The following is a 20,889-nucleotide window of genomic DNA, read 5'->3' as shown; positions in this document are numbered from 1 at the left end:
GAGGGGGGAATTTTTGGCATTATTCAGTGCAATTTCACCAAAAGTTGTAGGCATTAGTGAAACTTGACTGTTAGCAGAAGATGTAGTTACTGGAATCGAATGTGACGGGTACAGTATTTTAAGGGAGGATAAAGAAGATAGAACTGGAGGAGGAGTATTGTTTATGATAGCTGATGAGTTGGGGCCAAAACAAATAGTATATCAAGATGATAGACGTGTGAATGATAGTTTATTTGAGGCAGTCTGGTGTGAAATAGTGACCAACGCAACCAAATATACAGTTGGTTGCTGGTATAGGTCAGGGGAGTGCAATGGGTGATGTTGAATTCATGCACATCAGCAAATTAGTGTAATTAGTGCAGGGAAATTAGTGATTATTATGGGGGATTTTAATTATGGTGATATCCATTGGAAGGAGGAATTATCATGTGGAAAAAGGGAATTGGAATTTATACACCTTCTAAGAGATAATTACTTGAAACAGCACATAACTGAAGAGATTCGTGGTGTAAGGGTGTTCGATCTGGTCATAGGCTCAGAGGAGATATGCATAAGAAAGGTGTCCTCGTTACCTCCAATTGGTGAGAGTAATCATGTAGTATCGACTTGGAAGGTTGCAAAATTTCTAGATTTCTCTCTTAAGAAGGAGTATATATATGGAACTACAGGTTAGGTAATTATAACAAGCTTCGGAGTGAGCTTATAGTCGTCCCATTGCAAAAAATATTGCAGGGGAAAGATGTTAGAAGTGCATGGGATATATTTAGTGTGCATATGAGGGAGGCAATATCAGAATGTATTCCCATGGTTAGGAAGATTAACAAGGTAGGCGTTAGATGGATAAGTAGTAGTATCAGGCTTCATTTACAAAAAACGAAAACGTTATTTGTAAGGAGAAAGGTGATCAGTACACTCATGAGCAGTACAAAGCTCAGGCTAGAAAGGTTACCAGCATAGTAAGAAAAGCAAAATCCGATTATGAGAAGAACTAAGCTAAGGGGATCAGGGTAATTCCAAAGAGTTCTTTTGCTCGTAGTAAGTAAAAGGAAGAATGACTTTGGAAGGATAACCTTAGTGGGTATCGAGGTGACCAAATCAGATGTAATTGTAGAGGGACTGAGTGAGCACTTTTTAAAAGTTTATCACCCACGTGAGGGTATCTCTGTGCCTGTAGCAATAACTGATGTGAGAATTCGAGTAAACAGAGGTACTTAGAATATTGCAGAATTTCAACACAAGCACTGCCCTTGATTGAGATGGAGTATCAGCTCTGGTGTTATGCGAATGTGCAAGAGAATTGTCAACTCACTAGGGAGTGGAAGGAAGGCAAAATAGTTCCTTTATATAAAGGCGGTTCCAAGACTGCGGTTGTAAATTAGAGACCAATTACCATCCCGGGAGCGGTGTTAAAAGTACTGAAAAATTGGATAAGGTCAGAATTCAGGATTGGGTGGCACAGAATATGATACTCTATAAGGGTCCGCCTGGTTTTGTTAAAGGTCGGTCCTGCCTTAGCAATTTATTAACTTTTTATAATAGAATGACATCTGAGTTGGACAAGAAGAATGGCTACACAGTAATACTTCTGGATTTTGCAAAGGCTTTTGACAGGATACCCCATGGAATACTGTTGTGCAAATAAGAACAAATAGGGAATGGATACTAAACTGGTGTTATGTATAAGAAATTGGTTAATGGAGAGATATCATAAAGTAGTTTATGGAGTAGCAGGGGCCAGGATAAAGCAGGTGACCAGCGGTGTGCCTCAGGGCTCTGTGCTTGGGCCGTTATTGTTTAATTTGTATATAAATGATATAGGAAATGACTTGAAGAGAGCTATTCAGTAGTTTTCTGATGATGCAAAGTTGGGAAGTGCAATAAGAAATGAAGCCGATGTTGAGAGTATGCAGGATGATTTAAATAAGCTGGCAAAATGGACAAAGGGTAATGGATATTTAGTTCAATCTACAAAAGTTTAAAGTTAGGCATTTTGTGGTTAAAAGATTTCCAGCTGTGTACCACATTGATGGAACGGTACTCCAAGAGATTGAGCAGACTAGGGGGTATTAGTGGATATGGAATTGAAGTTCAGAAGACATATTGCTAAGGTGTCCAAAATTGCACATAGGATTACTTGGTAATTGAAGAACACACTAACATCCAGAGTTAAAAAGGGGCTATTATTTCTTTATAAGGTGTTGATATTTCCACATTTGGATTACTGCGTTCAAGTCTGGTCGCCTGGATTCCTTGGAGATAAGAAATTGGTGGAGAGGGCTCAGAGGAGAATGACTGAGTTGGTGAGTGATGTAAAAAATGCTCCCTACATTGATAGATTGAAAGCTTGTGGATTACAGAGAATGGTTGATAGGCAGAGAAGTGGCGATATGACAGAAACATTTAAATTACTTTTAAAGGTTTTTATAAGATTGATGCAAGGGAAATATTTCAGCTGTGTGACAGTGAAGGAGGAACAAGAAGTCATCCCTGGAAATTAAGGAAAGGTGTGGTTAACAAGGGTGTGAGAACTAGATTTTTTGTTTGGAGGGTGGTAAATGAGTGGAATGCATTGCCTGACTCAGTTGTGAGTGCTTCGTCTCTAAATGATTTCAAGAAGAATTATGATAGATATTGTTTTGATAGTTTGGGTCTCCCGCGATGAGTCTTCTGACTCCATGGAGATACCATATATAATAATAATAATAATAATAATCCCTCTGTAATGCTCGTAAGAAGCGCAAAACTCGCGCTTCTGAACCAACAAATGATGTTGGTATGGACGAAGACGCTCCCAATTCAAACTCCTCAGCCTTCCTCAATTAGAAGATGCCAGCGATCATCCTAAGGGAACAGCAGATTGACAACCTTAAGAACCACCTTGGCTAAACTGCAAATAAATTATAGCTTGGCCAAAAATGTAGATGAGGGCATAAAAATTCAGTCCTCCACGGTGACTGATTATAGAAATCTTACAAAAGAAATGGACACAAGAGGAATACAATGTCAGACATTCTCACTTACCTCCAAAAAAATCTGAAAGAAGTGCTCCGAGGAGTTTCCGAGGATACTGACCTGGATGAAATAGTCACTAACCTCAACTTGCAGGATCTACTTTCCATAAAGGTCAGTAGAATGTTTAGACCAAATAAGACTCCTATGCCTCTGGTTCTTGTAGAGTTCCATAATATTTACAAAGACATATACAATCTATAGTCAATCTGCAGACTTAAAATCACCCCAGAACCACCGAGAAAAAAGGCATCTTCTGGGCAGTGCCACAGTTGCCAGAAATTTGGCCATGCTCAGAAGTTGTGCAAAGCCCAGCACAGATGCTTAAAATGTGGCGAGAATCACCCCACAAACATTTTCACCAAACCAAAAACCACCTCATCTAAGTGGGCTAATTGTGGCGGTCCTCACCCCCACTAACTATAGAGTGTGTATTCATCACCCCAAAAACAGATGGAACGATCCAAACAATCGACCTACCTCGTCATCTAGTGCGAGAGCTTCTTAAATTCAAACTCCTCAGTTCCCCAAGAGTGAGAACATGTCAACAGGTGGTCACCCACCATTAACTGAGCCCCTCAAGAGAATGGGTCTTCAACATCAAAGGAGAACATATGCCGATGTGGCCCACTCCAAACAGACAGTCCAAAACCAGAACCTGGCTAATGCACATTCAAATCTATCAGCTATTATCATCTCTTCTCTTGCAAATATGCTACAGAATTTCAGCAACTCAAATCATTCACTAAGTATTCCAAAAAAATTTTGCAGCAAACTCAATCCATATTATCTGCACTCTCTGATGCATAAGAAAAAACTCACTCCAGATTCGCTTAGGATTATCGCTTGGAACCCTAACGGTCTCAAAAACAAAGTATTAGAAATTCAGGAATTCAATAATAGATATAACCCAGATATACTACTAATCAACGAAACTCACCTGAGGCCTACTGACAACCCCAAAATCAAAGCTTATCAGTTTTACAGAAATGACAGACTTGACTGTAGAGGTGGAGGTACAGCCACCCTTATCAAAAATTATATCAATGCATCATTCAATACCAACCCTACAACTACCAACCTCGAAATCACAGGCATTAATGTCCTTACACACTCAGTTGGAAACCTAAACATTTTTGCTGCTTACAACCCTCCATCAAAAACATTGTTGACCTCTGGATACCATCCTTGGAGTAAAAGGACCGGTCATCATCGCTGGAGACTTCAATGCAAAACAACCTGTCTGGAACAGTAAATCAATAAAAAAAATTGCCGAATACTGTTTAACTACTCAAGTTCTATTTGCATAGCATAGCTGTGGCTGGTCCTTCTATACCAACTCATCTCAGTCCAATTGGCTCCTCCAAAGTCCTAGATATAGCTGTCCTCCAAAATGTCAAATTGTAGTACAACTTGGATTCACTTGAGGAATTAACCTCCGACTACAACCCTATTCTGCTCCAAATAGGCAATCAGACGGTACTGTCTCCCCTCCCTCACACCTTCATACCTTGGGAAAAATTAACCAATTTGCTCCTAGACTACTTTGGCCTGTTCCTCATGTTAGCTCAAGGAAGAAATCGAATCTGCAGTCAATAAATTTACTCAACAAATCAATGCAGCTTTATCATCTATCACCTCAAATACCTCTGTTTCTAAGCCTAAACGACTACCAGAAGATATTATGAACTTAATCGGGGGGGGGGGGGGAAGAAAGCGATACCTTAATACAAGGTTTCCCTAAGATAAAAAGTAACTCAACGAATTGAATAGTGAAATAAGAGATGCACTAAAAGCCCACAGAAAGAATCTATGGGAAGATAAATTAGCTTCCATTTTACCCGGTGATCAACCGGTTTGGAAACTTAACAGTTTCCAAACGGGTGAACAATGAGTGAACAATGCCTAAATCCGATTTCAGAGGAAGAGAAACATAAAAAACAAAAATAAAACTCTTCTTCCTCTGAAATCGGATTTAGGCATTGTTCACTCAGATGCTGAAAACGCCAAAACGATAGTTAAAAATTTAGAAAAGCAGTGTAGTCCTTCATATGATAACCTGAACTTCAATCATATTTATAAAATCCAGCGCCACATCAGACACGTGCTAAAACGGTGTGATATCTGTACCACCCAACTCACACATACTTCTCCAGCCAAAATCTATGACATCATATAGAATTTAAAGAATAAATATGCTCCTGGACCTGACGGCATTCACAATAAAGTTATTGAACTGCTGCCCCGAAAGCCCATCGTACATCTTACAACAATAATAAATGCTATGCTTGGATTCAAATACTTTCCCTATGCCTGGAATTTAGCAGATGAGGTTCCTATTTATAAGAATGGTAAGGACACACATCTGCCACAAAGTTATCGTCCCATCACTCTGATTTCCAATTTGGGCAAAATTGCTGAAAAAGTCATCCCTTCCAAAATTCAACTTTCTGTAAACAAGTTAGATATATTTCCTACAAAGCCGTTTGGTTTTCGTAAACTCCACAGCACTACACCACAAATACATAGACTAATTGAATACATTACCACCAGTTTCAACTGGCACCAATACACCGGAGCAGTTTTTCACTTAGTAAAGGCCTTCCACAAATTAGGGCACTTTGGACTCCTATACAAGCTGATTTTCGCCAGCATTCCATTGGATCTGGTCGACCTCATAAAATCCTTTCTTTCTGGAAGACGCATGCAAGTTAAACTAAATGGGACAGTATCTACTCAGTGACGGATCTTGGCTGGAGTCCCCCAAGGAGCCCTCCTGGCGCTGATACTTTTCTCCATTTACATGGTGGACATCCCACATAATCCGATGTCATCTATCATTGCCCTCTACGCCGACGATACAGCAATACTGGCCAGATCTCTTAAACCACATCTTGTTACCAAGAAACTACAAGATAACCTGCTGAAATTGGCGCACTGGTTCTCTATTTGGAGATTGCAAGTACACCCTCAAAAAAACAGTGCTTTGCTGTTCTTTAAAAGCGCGATATATCCTAAAGAAAACATCTTCCTATTTAACATCAAAATTCCCATGAAAACAGAAGCCAAACATCTCTGTGTACTGCTGGAGAGAAAAATAATCTTCTTAGCCCGCATACAAAATCCTCATTTGCAAAGTCATCAAAAGTTATCGCTCAGCTCTATCCTGTTATCAATAGGAACAGCAAACTAGATATCAAAATAAAATTGCTCCTCGAATAGTTGATGAGTCTTCCCATTATCGCTTATGCGTCCCCCGCCTAGAGCCATGCTTCAAGCTCAAATATCCTTAAACTGCAGAGACTTCAAAACAAATGCTTACGCATATTTTAAGTGCACCATGGTACATTAGAAATGTCCTACTTCATGGAGACACAAATATCCCTTATATCTACTCTTTCCTGTAATCTAAATCAGTAAAGTAATTCTCAAAATGGTCCTCACATCTAAATGAATTAGTTCAACAAGCAGCAAATTATGACGAATCGGAATTATGCAATTATAGAAGACCTAAGACTATTCTAAGACTCGGTCAGGGCATGTAGCTCTGCCCGAGTCTTAGAATGTCCTAGAAAAACTCTGTTCATGAATTTTTCCTGCACAGTAACTTTATCAGATAACAGAGATAATAAAAGCATCAAAATGCTTCACCCTTATAGAGTGTAACATTCTGCGTTCTGCCAGCATTATTTCAAAGCCGAATGTACAACTATGAAAGTTCATCACCATCATCATCATCATCGTCAAATTCTTGCCATGTACCCTCAAGGGGTGTACAGGATATGATAGTACTATATGAAAAAGATTACATCATTACTAACTTCCTATCTACAATTTTCCTCCAAATCAGTCTGTTACTTGTCAAGACTCCAACATTATCAGATCTTATATTTCTATCGTCTAAGGCACTTTGTACCGTATCAATCCACCTATATCTTGGTCTTCCTCTGGGTCGTTTTGCTGCCAACCTGGCAGAAAACACTTGCTTTGCTAATCTTTCCTCGCCCATTCTGTTTAAGTGACCATACCACCTGAGATTAGCTCTGCTAACGCATTCCTGGATGCTGACAATTTCAAGTTCTTTCCTAATATCCTCGTTTTTAATATGATACTGCCATTGATGCCATCTGTTCATGCCACTAATCTTTCTCAGGACTCTCATATCTGCTGTCTCTAGTCTTTGGTCAAGTGTTTTACTTCTCAACCAGCTCTCAGATCCATAAGTTAAAACTGGTTTGAACACTGTCTTGTATACAGCTAATTTAGTGTTCTGACTAATTTCTCTTTTATTCCATATGAATTTATTCAATTGACTTCCCACCATACCAGCTTTGCTGATTCTGTTGTCTATTTCTATATTTAATTTACCATCTTCAGTAAAAATCGTGCTTAAGTAGCTGAAATGTTTTACTTGTTCCACAGGTTCTCCATTCACAACACAGTTGACATTTTCAATGATTCTGCCTATTTTCATTGTCTTTGTCTTTTTATTGCTGACCTTCATACCATATCTATTACAACAACTATTCAATTAAGTCAGAGAAACTTGCAGGCTTGTAGCAGATTTATTTAGAAGTATAACATCATCCGCATAAAGCAAAGAGCTGAAATTAACATCTCCAATTTTGATATCATGTTTAATAACACTTTCCTTCATAATGTGATCCATATAGATAATGAATAACAGAGGGAATAATGTACATCCTTGTCTCACACCAGATTTAACATTAAACCATCTCCCTGAACTTCCTTTAATTCTAACTGCTGATTTACAACTCAAATAAAGACTAAGTATTTCTTGATACAATGCCCCATTGACACCATATAACTGCAGCGTATTGAATAGCTTCTCTCTTGGCACCTTGTAATATGCCTTTTCCAAATCGACAAAACTTAAATACAGATCTTTGTTATATTCCCATGCTTTCTCGACTATTTGTCGTAAAGTGAAGATCTGATTCTGACAGCCTGAATCCAGCTTATTCTTCACCAAGCTTTTCTTCCACAATTCTTCTCAACCGTTTCTCAAGTATACTTGCATAGATCTTGCCAGGAACACTCAGTAGGGAAATATCTCTGTAATTCTCACATTCAGTTTATTTTCCTTTTTTATATATGGGTACTATGAGAGCTCTACTCCAATCATCGGGAATTCGTCCCTCTGTCCAGGCTTTCTGAACTATGCAGTGCAGCCACTGTAAGACTCTTATTCCACCATACTTCAGCATTTCTGGTCGAATATCATCTACTCCTGCTGCCTTTCCACATTTCAAGCCTTTGATGGCTTTTTCTACTTCAAGTATGGATATGTATTCCTGACTGCATGCCTGGTTTTTTTTTTAAAAAAACTGTGCTGTCATCACTGCTTGTTTCATTTAGCAGTTTTTCAAAGTAATTACTCCATACTTCAAGGATATCTTTTTCTCCCGTTTTCATGTCACCTTTATCATCTCTAACTCCTTTTACAGCATTCTTTCCTCAATTCCTAAGCTTCTTCAACACCCTCCAGAATATTTTGTCACCTTCTTGATATTTATTTTCTATATTCTTGCCAAAGTCCTCCCATCACTTTTGTTTAGCTAGTTTTAGACAGTGTTTAGCATTCTTGCATTTGTCTCTATATTCTCTAAGAGCACAAGCTGACTTATTTGATAGGAACTTTTGATATGCTTTCTTCTTTTCCTTTACTGCCTCTTTAACTTCCTGTGTCCACCAGGGAGTTCTGATTTTTTATCCTTGCAAACAACCTCACCACATGCCTCTCTGGCAGAATCAATCAATGTTTTCTTCAGAGTTTGCCACTGAATCTCCAAGGTTTAGTTCCTGTTCTCAAACTGTTTCATTATTCCTTCAATAATCTTTGTGTATTTTAGTCTACAGTTCACATTTGAGAGCTGCTCAACTTTTATTCGCTTTAAAACTTTCTTACATGTTATTCTTTTCAATATGAAATTCAATTTTATCCTGCCCAAGACTAAATGGTGATCACTTCCAATTTCAAATCCTCTGTATACTCTGGTGTCCTGCACCAGGGAGAAAACATCACTATCCACAATAACATAGTCATCGAGACTTTTCTTATTCCTTGCCTCTTCTCTCCATGTGAATTTGTGCACATTTTTATGTTGGAACATGGCTGGTTATTACTAACTATGAAAGTTTCGTATGAAATTTAAGCAGAGTGAATACGGGAATACACTCGCCGGCATTTACATCTTGCCCTAGCCCGGATGTTATTGAAGACACGATCGCGTTTCCTAAGCGTTCATATCGAAATAATGCTGGGTTTATCATCCACTTGATTTATATAATTTTGCAGCAGTGAACTGAAGTCTTTTGGCTCTTTATTTTAATAAATTCTTTGCATTTATAATTACAAAATAATTGTTTTAGTTTTTTTTTATTATATTGCTATTCGCACTCACACATAACAAGTGACTATCATTATCATTAAGAAACACTTTCAAGAGCTAATCGTCCACAGAAGAAAGCTCTTATAATTGTTCAAATGAAGGATATTGTGGTTCTTCAAGGAAAGTATATTTAGAATACTGCCAGATATTTCAGTTTGAAAATAACAAACTATCATCAGTGGCTAGACAGAAAACAGTTTTTTTTTACAAGTTAGAATCATCATCGTATGTAACGCTTTCGCGCAGGCCTACACATATTACCGCGTGAGCTTCCGTAACCGATTATCCCGCGGAATTGGTTGGTTGCGCGTTAATCCCGGTGGTATCCCGTGTCGGTCGAAGCATGTGTTCAGGTAGTAGTTCATGCCGGTTTGCCTGCTTTGCGGGAGGAAAACCCCCATGATAAACCGCAGGATATATATATATATATATATATATATATATATATATATATATATATATATATATATATATATATATATATATACATATATATATATATATATATATATATATATATATATATATATATATAAAGATTTTAATGATAAATACTACTAGTTTCGGCATATAGCAGCCTTCTTCAGGTATTTATAAAGGAAAGGAATACTAATAAACATTGAATTATTTAAACAAACTGTAAATTACAGGTACAAATTGCCTCACATAATCGATACATAAAAACGTTGCATTTTATGTATCGATTGATTGATTATGTATTTTATGGTGTGATTGCAATGTCCCATACTTTGGTCAAACTAACATATCTATTGAACAACACATAGAAGAGCATAAGAGAGACATCTCATACAAAAGATCTCATGCAACTGCGTTATCCAGTCACGTTCTTTTTTCAAATAATCCTAATGATGACCAACAAAGCCACTCCGTTTGCTGGAATAGATCAGAAAATATTTTTCGCTGTGAAGATGAGTTTGAAAGGAAAATCGTAGAATCAAGGGAAATCCTACTAAACCCGGTCCACTTAAATAATAATTTAAGTTATAACATCCCAGATAGCCATGCTGCAGTTATTCAATATTGGCGTTCACGTGAACTTGCACGCACAATTGCAACAAACAATGGCACGCCAGTTGGAACAACTTGAAAAATACAACGTTTTTATGTATCGATTATGTGAGGCAATTTGTACCTGTAATTTACAGTTTGTTTAAATAATTCAATGTTTATTAGTATTCCTTTCCTTTATAAACACCTGAAGAATGCTGCTATATGCCGAAACTACTAGTAGTATTTTATATGTTATCTCGGTCTTGGAGTCATTAAATCTATTTTTTTCAAATATATATATATATATATATATATATATATATATATATATATATATATATATATATATAACACATATATATATGTGTTAAAATACCAAGCAATTTTAAACCTGGTTTTACTCCATTTCCCAAGTAAGCAAACAGACAAACAAGTCAAGTTTGTGCCTGCAAGTGATGAAAGTCTAGCTGATCCTGCAGGAAGTGCAAGACCAAGGCAACTCGTGGTAAAGGTGGCTTAAGCTCTGATCACTAATCTTAATATTTACCCTTTACATACGAGGTGGTATCAAAATGTTTCGAGACTAGCTCTGTTTACGAGATTTTACTTTATTTATCTACGTTTACACACTATCACCTTCATAATAGTCCCCTTCCATATCAATCCAGCGCTTCCAGCGTTCTTGTCACTTCTGGAATGTGTCCTGGAAGTCTTCTTTTTGAAGACGTCCAGCACCTTCTGTGATTCGTGCTGGATCTCCGGAATGGTGTCAAATCGATCTTTGAGCTGGACTTTCATCTTTGGGAAAGGGTGAAGTCCGCAGGAGCCAAATCTGGAGAGTAGGGTGGGTGCGGACGAGAGATCATATTGTTTCTGGCGAGAAACTCACGTGTGAGGAGAGCTCGGTGACAGGGTGCATTGTTGTCATGGAGCATCCAGTTTTTCGCGCACCATAGAACCGGTCGCTTTCGCCGAATGTCCTCCCTCATTTGCCTTAAAACCTGGTAGTAGAACTCGCTTTGGACGGCCTCTCCCCTGAGGACGAATTCTTGATGCACAATGCCGCGAATATCAAAAAAGACGATGAGCATGCACTTAGTCGAGCTGCGGACCTGCCTCGCCTTTATATCTTTTAGCAAACACTGACTTATGAAGGTAAGTGCTCCCTGTGACTCTGCGTGCAGCCTTGTGCTGCCATCTGTTTGCGTGTTACAAACCTAGTCTCGAAACCTTTTGATAGCACCTCGTATATGTGTGTGTGTGTGTGTGTGTGTGTGTGTGTGTGTGTGTGTGTGTGTGTGTGTGTGTGTGTGTGTGTGTGTGTGTGTGTGTGTGTGTGTGTGTGTGTGTGTGTGTGTGTGTGTGTGTGTGTGTGTTGGAAATCTCATTCCCAAACAAGTAGCAGTTCATCATGATCATGCCTATTAAGGATTTAGGCCTAGAGTGGCCTGTTCTGGCCTTAGAAGTCATCGTTGAATCTTTTAGGAAGACGTCCTGGTTTTCTTTTTCCTAATGGCTTGTACTTTAAGGCTTGTTTTGGTAATCTTTATATTTTCATTCTTTGAACGTGCTCCATCCATTTATGTTTATATTTTTTAATTTTTTCTATTACTGGTTCTTGGTTTAATTCTTTCATGATTTCTTCGTTTCTTTTGTGATCAAATAGGGTATACTTTGCAGTTTTTCTCATAAACTTCATTTCTGCTGTTGTTAATCTTTGTTTGTATTTTTGGTTTATTGTCCAGATTTCGCTTCCATACATTAAGAGTAAGGCTAATGAATTGTATACTTTTAGTCTGGTTTGTTTTTGAACTAGGTTTCGGTTTAAATATAGAGTTAATTACACCTGATATTTTCAAATATTTTGCAATTTTTACATTTATATCTTTTTCATTTTCATATGTGATCATACATCCTCGGTAGTTAAATTAATTCACCTGTTCTAAGATCTTGTTATCTATTACTATTTTATATCTTGCTGGATCATGTCCTTTAAAGGCCACAGTTTTTTTTATTTTTCTGTTGATATCATCATACCATAATCTTTGGCTATCTCATTTAGATCTAAAATAACTTTCTGTGAGTTATACAAGTAGTATGTATAACTGAGTAATCATGTATTGTATTTTGACGAAGAGGGAAGATGCAAAAAGAAATAGACTTACAGACGCATGTGATAGTGAATTTGGAAGACGAGTGGATTAATCGCAATATACGCCTCGACATTGGTGTATCACAACGGAGTTTCCACCTCAAAAAGAAACAGAAATTCATATTCCAAATGGTCACATCCGTCTGCCTAAGCAGATTTCCAAAAGACATCTGCAATGAAGTTTTCCCAGAAAGCACACTGAAATAAATTATTGCTGTGGCAGGTACGAATGATCTATAAGGAGATAAAATGGAAATGAGAGAAGACCTGAATAAATTGTTTGAGGCAGCAAAAGAAAAGACTGAGAGAGTTAGAATGATTAGTCTTCTGCCACGGTATGACAGAGAAATGTTTAAAAGGAGTGCCATAATTGCGAATGACTTTATGCGTGGGTTATGTATGACGAGTGGTGTGGAATTAGTGGACGTGTGGAGTGAGTTCGATGGGCGAAAAGATCTATATAAGATGGATGGCTTGCATTTGAATGGGTATGGTGTAAGAAGACTTCAGAAAGTGTAGCTGAATGTAGTGGATGTGAAAATTCAGGGAAACTAGATTTGTTAAGGGGGGGGGGTAGATATACAGTCCTCAGGGAGGCAGTTGAATGTATGAATGAATATAATATGCCCGAGCGAATAAGGACAACAAATCAGAGTGGGATAGTTAATATACGGCATCAAGGTAGGGTTGGGGTTAATGGCGGTCTTAAATTCATGTACACTAATGCTAGGAGTATTAGGAACAAGAAGGAAGAGTTTTGGGCCATGGTTGGCACTTCCAGACCACAAGTTGTTGGTATTAGTGAATCATGGCTGACTGTATATGATATAGCTAGTGGGATTGAATGAGATGGATATAGTGTGTTCAGGAATGACAGGGAGAATAAAATGGGGGGAGGAGTATTGTTGATGATAGCTGATGAACTACAGCCGAGGAGAATAGAAGTTGAATTGCAGGATAGAGAAAAGAGCAAATTTGAGGCCATTTGGTGTGAGATTGTGGCTAGCAGAACTAAATATACAATTGGGTGCTGCTATAGACCAGGTGATGGAAAAGATGGTGGTGACAGTATGCACAAGCAAATAGAAGAAATGAGTGGAAGAAGGGTAATTATTATGCGAGATTTCAACTATGGTCGCATTGATTGGAGTGAGAAGAGGATACACGGAGAGGAAGGAATTGGATTTTATGCGGTTATTAAGGGATAACTATCTGTAACAGCATGTAATGGAAAATACTAGGGATCAGAGAGTGCTTGACCTAGTAATTACATCTGAGGGTTTGGTTGTAACAAATATGACCACATTGCCACCAATTGGTGAGAGAGTGATCATAGGGTCTTGACTTGGGAGGTGGCTAAAGGTGTGGAATTTTGAATTAAGACAGGGGGTACATGTGGAATTATCAGGCTGGAAAGTATGACAAGCTTAGGAGTTTGATTGGTTCAGTGCCATGGCATGTACAACTGCAAGGACTAGAAGTCGATAGTGCATGGGAGGTAGTTAAGAAGTGTTTGCATGAAGCAATGGCTGACTGTATACCTAGAGTCCGAATAATAAACCAAGTAGGGGTTAAATGGATGAATAACACCATTAAGCTTGATCTGCAAAAAAAGAAACAACTATGGAGGGAATTTAAGGAGAAAGGTGACCGGCAGGCACAGGAACGGTATAAAGTGCAGGCCAGAAGGGTGACGAGTGTAGTAATAAAAACAAAAAAGGATTACAAAAGAACATTGGCCATGCAGGCTAAAGAGAAGCCTAAACAGTTTTTCAGATATGTAGCAAGTAAAAGGAAAAATGTATATGGCAGAATGATTTTAAAGAATGCCGATGGTAGGGAGGTAACTGAATCAGTTGATATAGTCGAGTTACTGAGTGAGCACTTTGCAAGAATATATCATCTAGGTGGTGACATTGCAGAAACGAATAAACCAGTAGATTATACGGGAATTGTGGTGAATGGAGTGGAGGTGAGTAGTCTATTGCATAACCTCAATGTCAATACATCCGTGGGACTGGATGGTATACCAACCCGTGTCGTACGAGAAGCAGCTAAAGAATTGTCAGTACCCTTGACCATTTTGTTTAATTTGAGTCTCGGGTCTGGGTTAATCCCGAGGGGGTGGAAAGAGAGGAAAATAGTTCCACTGCATAAAGGCGGTTCCAAGAGTGCTGTTTTAAATTACCGACTGATTAGCATATAAGGAATCATTGTCAAGGTCTTAGAGAAATTAGTCAAGAAAACAATACAGGATTGAATAGATGAAAACGGGATATTGTATGGGGGACAACATGGTTTTGTGAAGGGTAGATCATGCCTCAGTAACTTGCTCACGTTTTATAACACAGTGACGGCTGAACTGGATAGGTTAATGGCGTAATGGGTTTACAGTGTTACTACTGGACCTTGCCAAGGCTTTTGACTGGATACCACATGGAACCCTAATCAGTAAACTGGAGCAGATGGGGATAGATATAGGGTTGGGGAGATGGATAGGAGGGTGGTTGAAGGAGAGATACCAGAGAGTGGTTTATTCAGGAGTGAAGTCTAAAAGACGGCTTGTGACTAGTGGTGTGCCACAGGGCTCTGTTCTTGGACCACTGCTTTTCAATTTATTCATCAGTGATATTGGAAAGGATTTGAGAGGAAGTGTTCACTTGTTTGCTGATGATGCAAAATTGGGTAGAGCAATTATGAGTGCAGTGGATGTCAAAATTTTGCAGGATGATTTGGATAGTTTGGAGGACTGGGCTAAGGAGAATGGATGTCAGTTTAATGTGGCATAGTGTAAGGTTATGCATTTTGGAGTGAAAAGATTAGCAGCAGTATATCACATTGGTTGAACCGTACTCCAGGAGATTGACGAGGCGATAGATTTCTGAGTGTTGGTGGATAGGGAGTTAAAGTTTAGGGGACACATCGCAAAAGTGGCTAAATCAGCTCATCAAATCACTTGGCTTCTGAAAAATACTTTAACATGCAGAGACAAACAAGTTGTTGTTCCTCTGTATCGAGTCTTGATAATACCCCATCTCGACTACTGCCCAGTTATGGGCACCAGGGTTTCTTTGTGATCGGGAGGAAGTGGAGAGGATCCAGAGACGAGTGACCAAGATGATAGCAGGGCTATGGAATGAACCTTATGAGAATAGGTTGAGGATTTGTGGGTTGCAGAGATTGGACGATAGGTGAAGGAGGGGGTGATATGATTGAGACATTCAAATTTCTGAAGGGTTTCTATAAGATTGATCCAGAAGATATTTTCGAAAATATGACTGGTGGTGGGAGGACTAGGGGCCATGAATGGAAGCTGGGCAAGAGCATGGTTGACAAGGGTGTTAGAGCTAGGTTTTTTACTTGGAGAGTAGTGAATGAGTGGAATAAGCTTCCAGAGTCTGTTGTGGGTGCTACGACCGTGAATGAATTCAAGGTAAGGTATGATAGGTACTGTGTAAATGTCGAATAGTTGTTCTTGACACGATGTTAGGGCCTCCCTCGATGAGTCTGGCGACTCCTTGGAGTTGCCTGGAACAATAATAATAATAATAATAATAATAATTTCAAAGCACTAATCGGAAACTACATGCAAGAGACTGGCTTATTTGAAGTCAACAGACACAAGCTGTGTATATTGCTTTTGAGTGTCGACTAACGGCAGTCAACACTAAAACTGCTGTGTCTAAGCCTATGCTGATATCTGCTAATGACTAGGATTCTAATGTGAAGTGGCAAAAACTTTCCAATAGGATCCCACAACATGAAAAACCAATAGTTACTGAGAATGTTACCTTTCTTGTGGAGAATTAGAAAGGTGCCTACTGTCAGGGATGGCGGAGACATCATCTTAGAAAACGGAAGCTGTGAAATGGTACAACCTTTTGAAGTGCATAATTGATGTTGTAATCTTCTTGGAAGGGGGTAGTCGTAATGCATATAGTGGTTCATCCCATGGAATTGGTGATTCATCAGACGGAAATCGTATAACCTGTTGGCAATGGGGATCTGCAAAAAATTTTCCAGGGGAAGCCAAGCTTAAGAATAAATAATTACATCAATAAGGACCGTGTAGCTCACTGGAAGTGGCGCTTGCATACTCTGCGCTTGGTCGCTCGAAGTCAGACTTAAGTTCAAGTCTAGTTACCCACTGGAGGAACTTTTTCTAAGCCTTTCTTTGGCTGAATCCCGAGTTAATCGATCTCTGGCACGGGAAAGCAGGTGTTTCCTCTCGGAAACTCGGGTTTTTCGTCCCGTGAACTCAAGAAAATCGAAAGAAGTGCCCACATTATTTCAGACAGTAACATGTCTTGTTAGGGTTAGGTACCAAGCGATGGCAGCACTTGTCTGCCAGCCTCTTCATCGGGGCTGCTGTAATTAGTGATAGACATGGGCCAGCTATATCTGATTGGCTACTGATGGAGATTGAACTGCCCACTCAGTCTCCAAAAGTTAGATAGGGAAGGATATAAAGGTCTCGCCTACTCCCTATAAGGGAATAAAAGGCATTAGCTGATTTTTTTCTGATTTGATTAAAATTTTATTTAATTATTTATTTAAACCATTAAATAAAATAATTAATGAATTAATAATCAAAATAAATTAGCCAATTATTTTTTATGAAAAATATAAAAAATAATAAATTAATTATTAATAACTTAATTTATTAATTAGGTTATTAATGGACTCTTTATAAATAAATTAATAAATTAAGAATAAATAAATAAAATAAATAATTTTTAAAAATAAAATAACTCCATACCATAGAGTTTTGTAAATTCTAAAAATTCTTTCCTTATATTTTCCTTATAATGGGTTGATAACAGCAATATTCTTGGTGGTTATCAGCATGGATTTCTTAAGGGGAGATCACGTTTCTATAACTTACTTATGTACTATAACAAGCTAACAAATACCTTGGACACAGGAGATGCACATACATTTGTGTACTTGGATTTTGCAAAGACTTTTGATAGGCTGCCACATGACAAGCTCTTAAATAAATTGAAACAGATGGAATTGGATAACAGACTTCGCTGTTGGATCAGTGACTGGCTGTCAAGTAGGTATCAGAAAGTTGTATATGGGGATGCAGTATTTCGAAAGAGAAAGGTCACTAGTGGTGTGCCACAGGGGTCTGTTTTAGGATCATTGTTGTTCAATTTGTATGTTAATAATATTAGGTCGGGTTTAACTAGTGATGTCCAGCTGTTTGTGGATGATGAAAAACTGAGGAGTGCAACGCACAGCCAGGCTGATGTTATTGCCTTACAAGAGGACTTGAATAGATTGCATGAATAAGCAGGTAAGTGGAACTGTCAGTTCATTGTTGCAAAATGTAAGATTTAGAGATTTGGTAAGCAACAATGGGAGGCAAAGTATACACTTGGTGGGTAAAATTTAACAGAAGTAGAGGCGATGAGAGATCTAGGAGTAATGGTGGACAAGGACTTGAAATTCAGGGGCCACATTGCACAAGTTGTGAAGATATCACTTTGAATAATGGCAATGATGAGGCACTGTGAAGAAATGGAGCGGTTATGGCTCCATTGTATAAGACTTTGTTCAGGCCTCATATGGATTATTGTGTACAGATTCGGTCGCCAGGTTTTCAGGGTGATGATGATATGTTGGAAAGGTAAAGGGAAAATTCACAAAGGTAGTCAGTGGTTACATTCCAAAGAATGTGGAGTACAAGGACACATTGAGAGAATGTAAGTTGCAGAGACTCGTGAATAGGAGGAAGAGGGAGTGATATGATTGAAACATATTAGCTGGTCAGCGATTGTTATCAGGTAGACATGGAAGAGATTTTTCATAGAATGGGAGAGGGGGAGTAGAACAAGAGACCATTGCTAGAAAACGAGAAGCAGGTTCTTTGTATGGAGGGTGGTTGGCAAGTGGAATGCATTGCTTGAATGTTTTGTGGATGTGGACACATTGAATCAGTTTAGGATGTGGTTGGATGAGTATTGTGTGCAATAGTGTGTACTTCACAGGATGATTCTCTGACTCCATGGAGGTGAAATGTGGATAATAAAAAAAATCAACTAATGCCTTTTATTCCCAAATAGGGAGTAGGCGAGGCCTTTATACCCTATCTAGCTTTTGGAGACTGAGTGGGCAGTTCATTCTCCACTGGTAGCCAATCAGAGATAGCTGGCCCATGTCTATCACTAATTATAGTAGCCACCGATGAAGAGGCTGGCAAACAAGTGCTGCCATCTCTTGGTACCTAACCCTAACAAGATATGTCACTGTCTGAAATAAATAATGTGGGTACTACGGTCGATTTTCTCGAGTTTACGGGACGAAAAACCCGAGTTTCCGGGATGGAAAAACGCTTGCCTGTGCCAGAGATCGACTAACTCGGGAACCGGTCGAAGATAGGCTTAGAAAAAGTTCCTCCAATCCGCGACTAGACTAGATCCTAGGTCTAAAATCAAGCGGCCAAGAGCAGAGGACGCAAGCGCCACTTCCACTGAGCTACACAGGCCCATGTTGTTATTATTATGTTGATAATAATAATAACAATAATAATAATAATAATATTTTAATTTTCATCAACAAACCTAATGCTAAGTGAAAGCTGCTCTATTCCAGCAATACCTGCGGTTTCGTCAGTTAACATTAAAAATCGAAGAGATTTATTTGCAGCAGATACAATGCTTTCTCGTATTTCCATTTCACAATGTTTTATTAGTTGATGTTCAGTTTTTACTGGATATTTGTACTGGATATTTGCAGGAGCATTCATGAAATGATCTTTTAAAATTAAGTCTCCCGCTTCGATCAGAAATTGAAATTAATAGTGTAAATTTCCAGAATCACTCCTTTCTCCCCATAAAGACAAATCATGTGTGGCACAAAATGCAATGGCTAATAAAATAGAACCTAATTGAATTCTATTGAACTCTACAGATTTTTGTATTGATTTATCAATTTGAAAAATTATAGCTCTTTCTAGATGTTTGTGGATTGTTATAAAATTCTGTGCATGAATGGCAGCTTCTTTGTGCCATTAAAAAGGCATGTGATTTCTTGTGGCTTGGTTAAAATCTGTATTTTAACCAACATTTTTTTAAATATGCCTTGACAGCCCCGATGTAATTTTGGTACAAACAAACCGCAATATTTGCGAAACGCACCTTTTTCTAGTTTTGAATAACAGAACCATCATGAGTATTCATCTAACCAAGCAAAACTAAACTGTCTTTTTCCAGAAGAATCTTTTATGAAATCATAAAAAGACTCGTTGTTGGGAACAAGTATTAGAAAGGATTTCAACTTTCAACGATTTTCAATTCCAACGTAAAAACCAATATCATATTCTAATAAATTATTTGATGAAATTAACTCGACAGAGTCATTTTGAATCGATGTTCCAGGAATCGGATCAACTTGTGTATCCGAATGCCATGTGCATTCACAGAAAATTTTCCAGGGGAGGGAGAGGGGAAAGCTTGGATACAAATAAAAAAAATCAGCTAACGCCTTTGTATTCCCGTATATATAGGGAGTAGGCAAAGCCGTTTAGCCCAATCTAACTTTTGGAGACTGAGTGGGCAGTTCAATCTCACTGGTACCCAATCAGAGATAGCTGGCCCAAGGCTATCACTAATTAAGTGGCATGCAGTGAAGAGAGACGGCTCCACAGGTTCTGCCATCTCGTGGTCCCTAACCCTCACACTCGTATTTAATGTCTGAAATAATGTGGGTTCTACGTTGATTTTCTTGAGTTTATAGGATGAAAAACCTGAGTTTCAGGGAGGAAAAAATCTGCTTGCCCGTGCCAGAGATCGACTAAATCAGGAACCGGTCGAAGAATTTCTTCTAGTCGCCGAGTAGATTCGAAACGAAGAAGTCTTCCTTCATGCGGTTAAGCGCCGTGCTGCGCAAACTCCACATCCACTGAGCTACACAGGCTTCGGATACAAATAATTACATCAATACATTTTTATTTAATTATTTAATTTTTTTTTTTTTTCACGAGTAGATTATGGAATTACATACACTTACCTTTTAAAAATTAATTTTTCTTTTTACATTTGTTTCACTATAAATCTACAATTCACACTTCACTCAGTGACTCACTAGACACAGATTGCAAACGAACTGGTCGCTGTTCACAACACTAATGAACAGTTTTTTCAGAAATCAGAAAAAGATGATCCAAAAACAGAAACATGTTTCATTGCTGCAATAGATGAAACACATGTTTTATGGTTACCCCGCCAAGGGCCGAAACTGGCTAACCCACAATAAAATTTTAAGACAGACAAAGCGTCCCATGATCGAGGGTGTGAG

The sequence above is a fragment of the Typopeltis vanoorti genome, chromosome 14, assembly GCF_054136105.1.
Source record: "Typopeltis vanoorti isolate ZY-2024b chromosome 14, IOZ_Tvanoo_1.0, whole genome shotgun sequence".
Taxonomy (NCBI): Eukaryota; Metazoa; Arthropoda; class Arachnida; order Uropygi; family Thelyphonidae; genus Typopeltis; species Typopeltis vanoorti.
The sequence above is the reverse complement of the archived record's forward strand: the minus strand, read 5'-3'. Positions refer to the sequence as shown.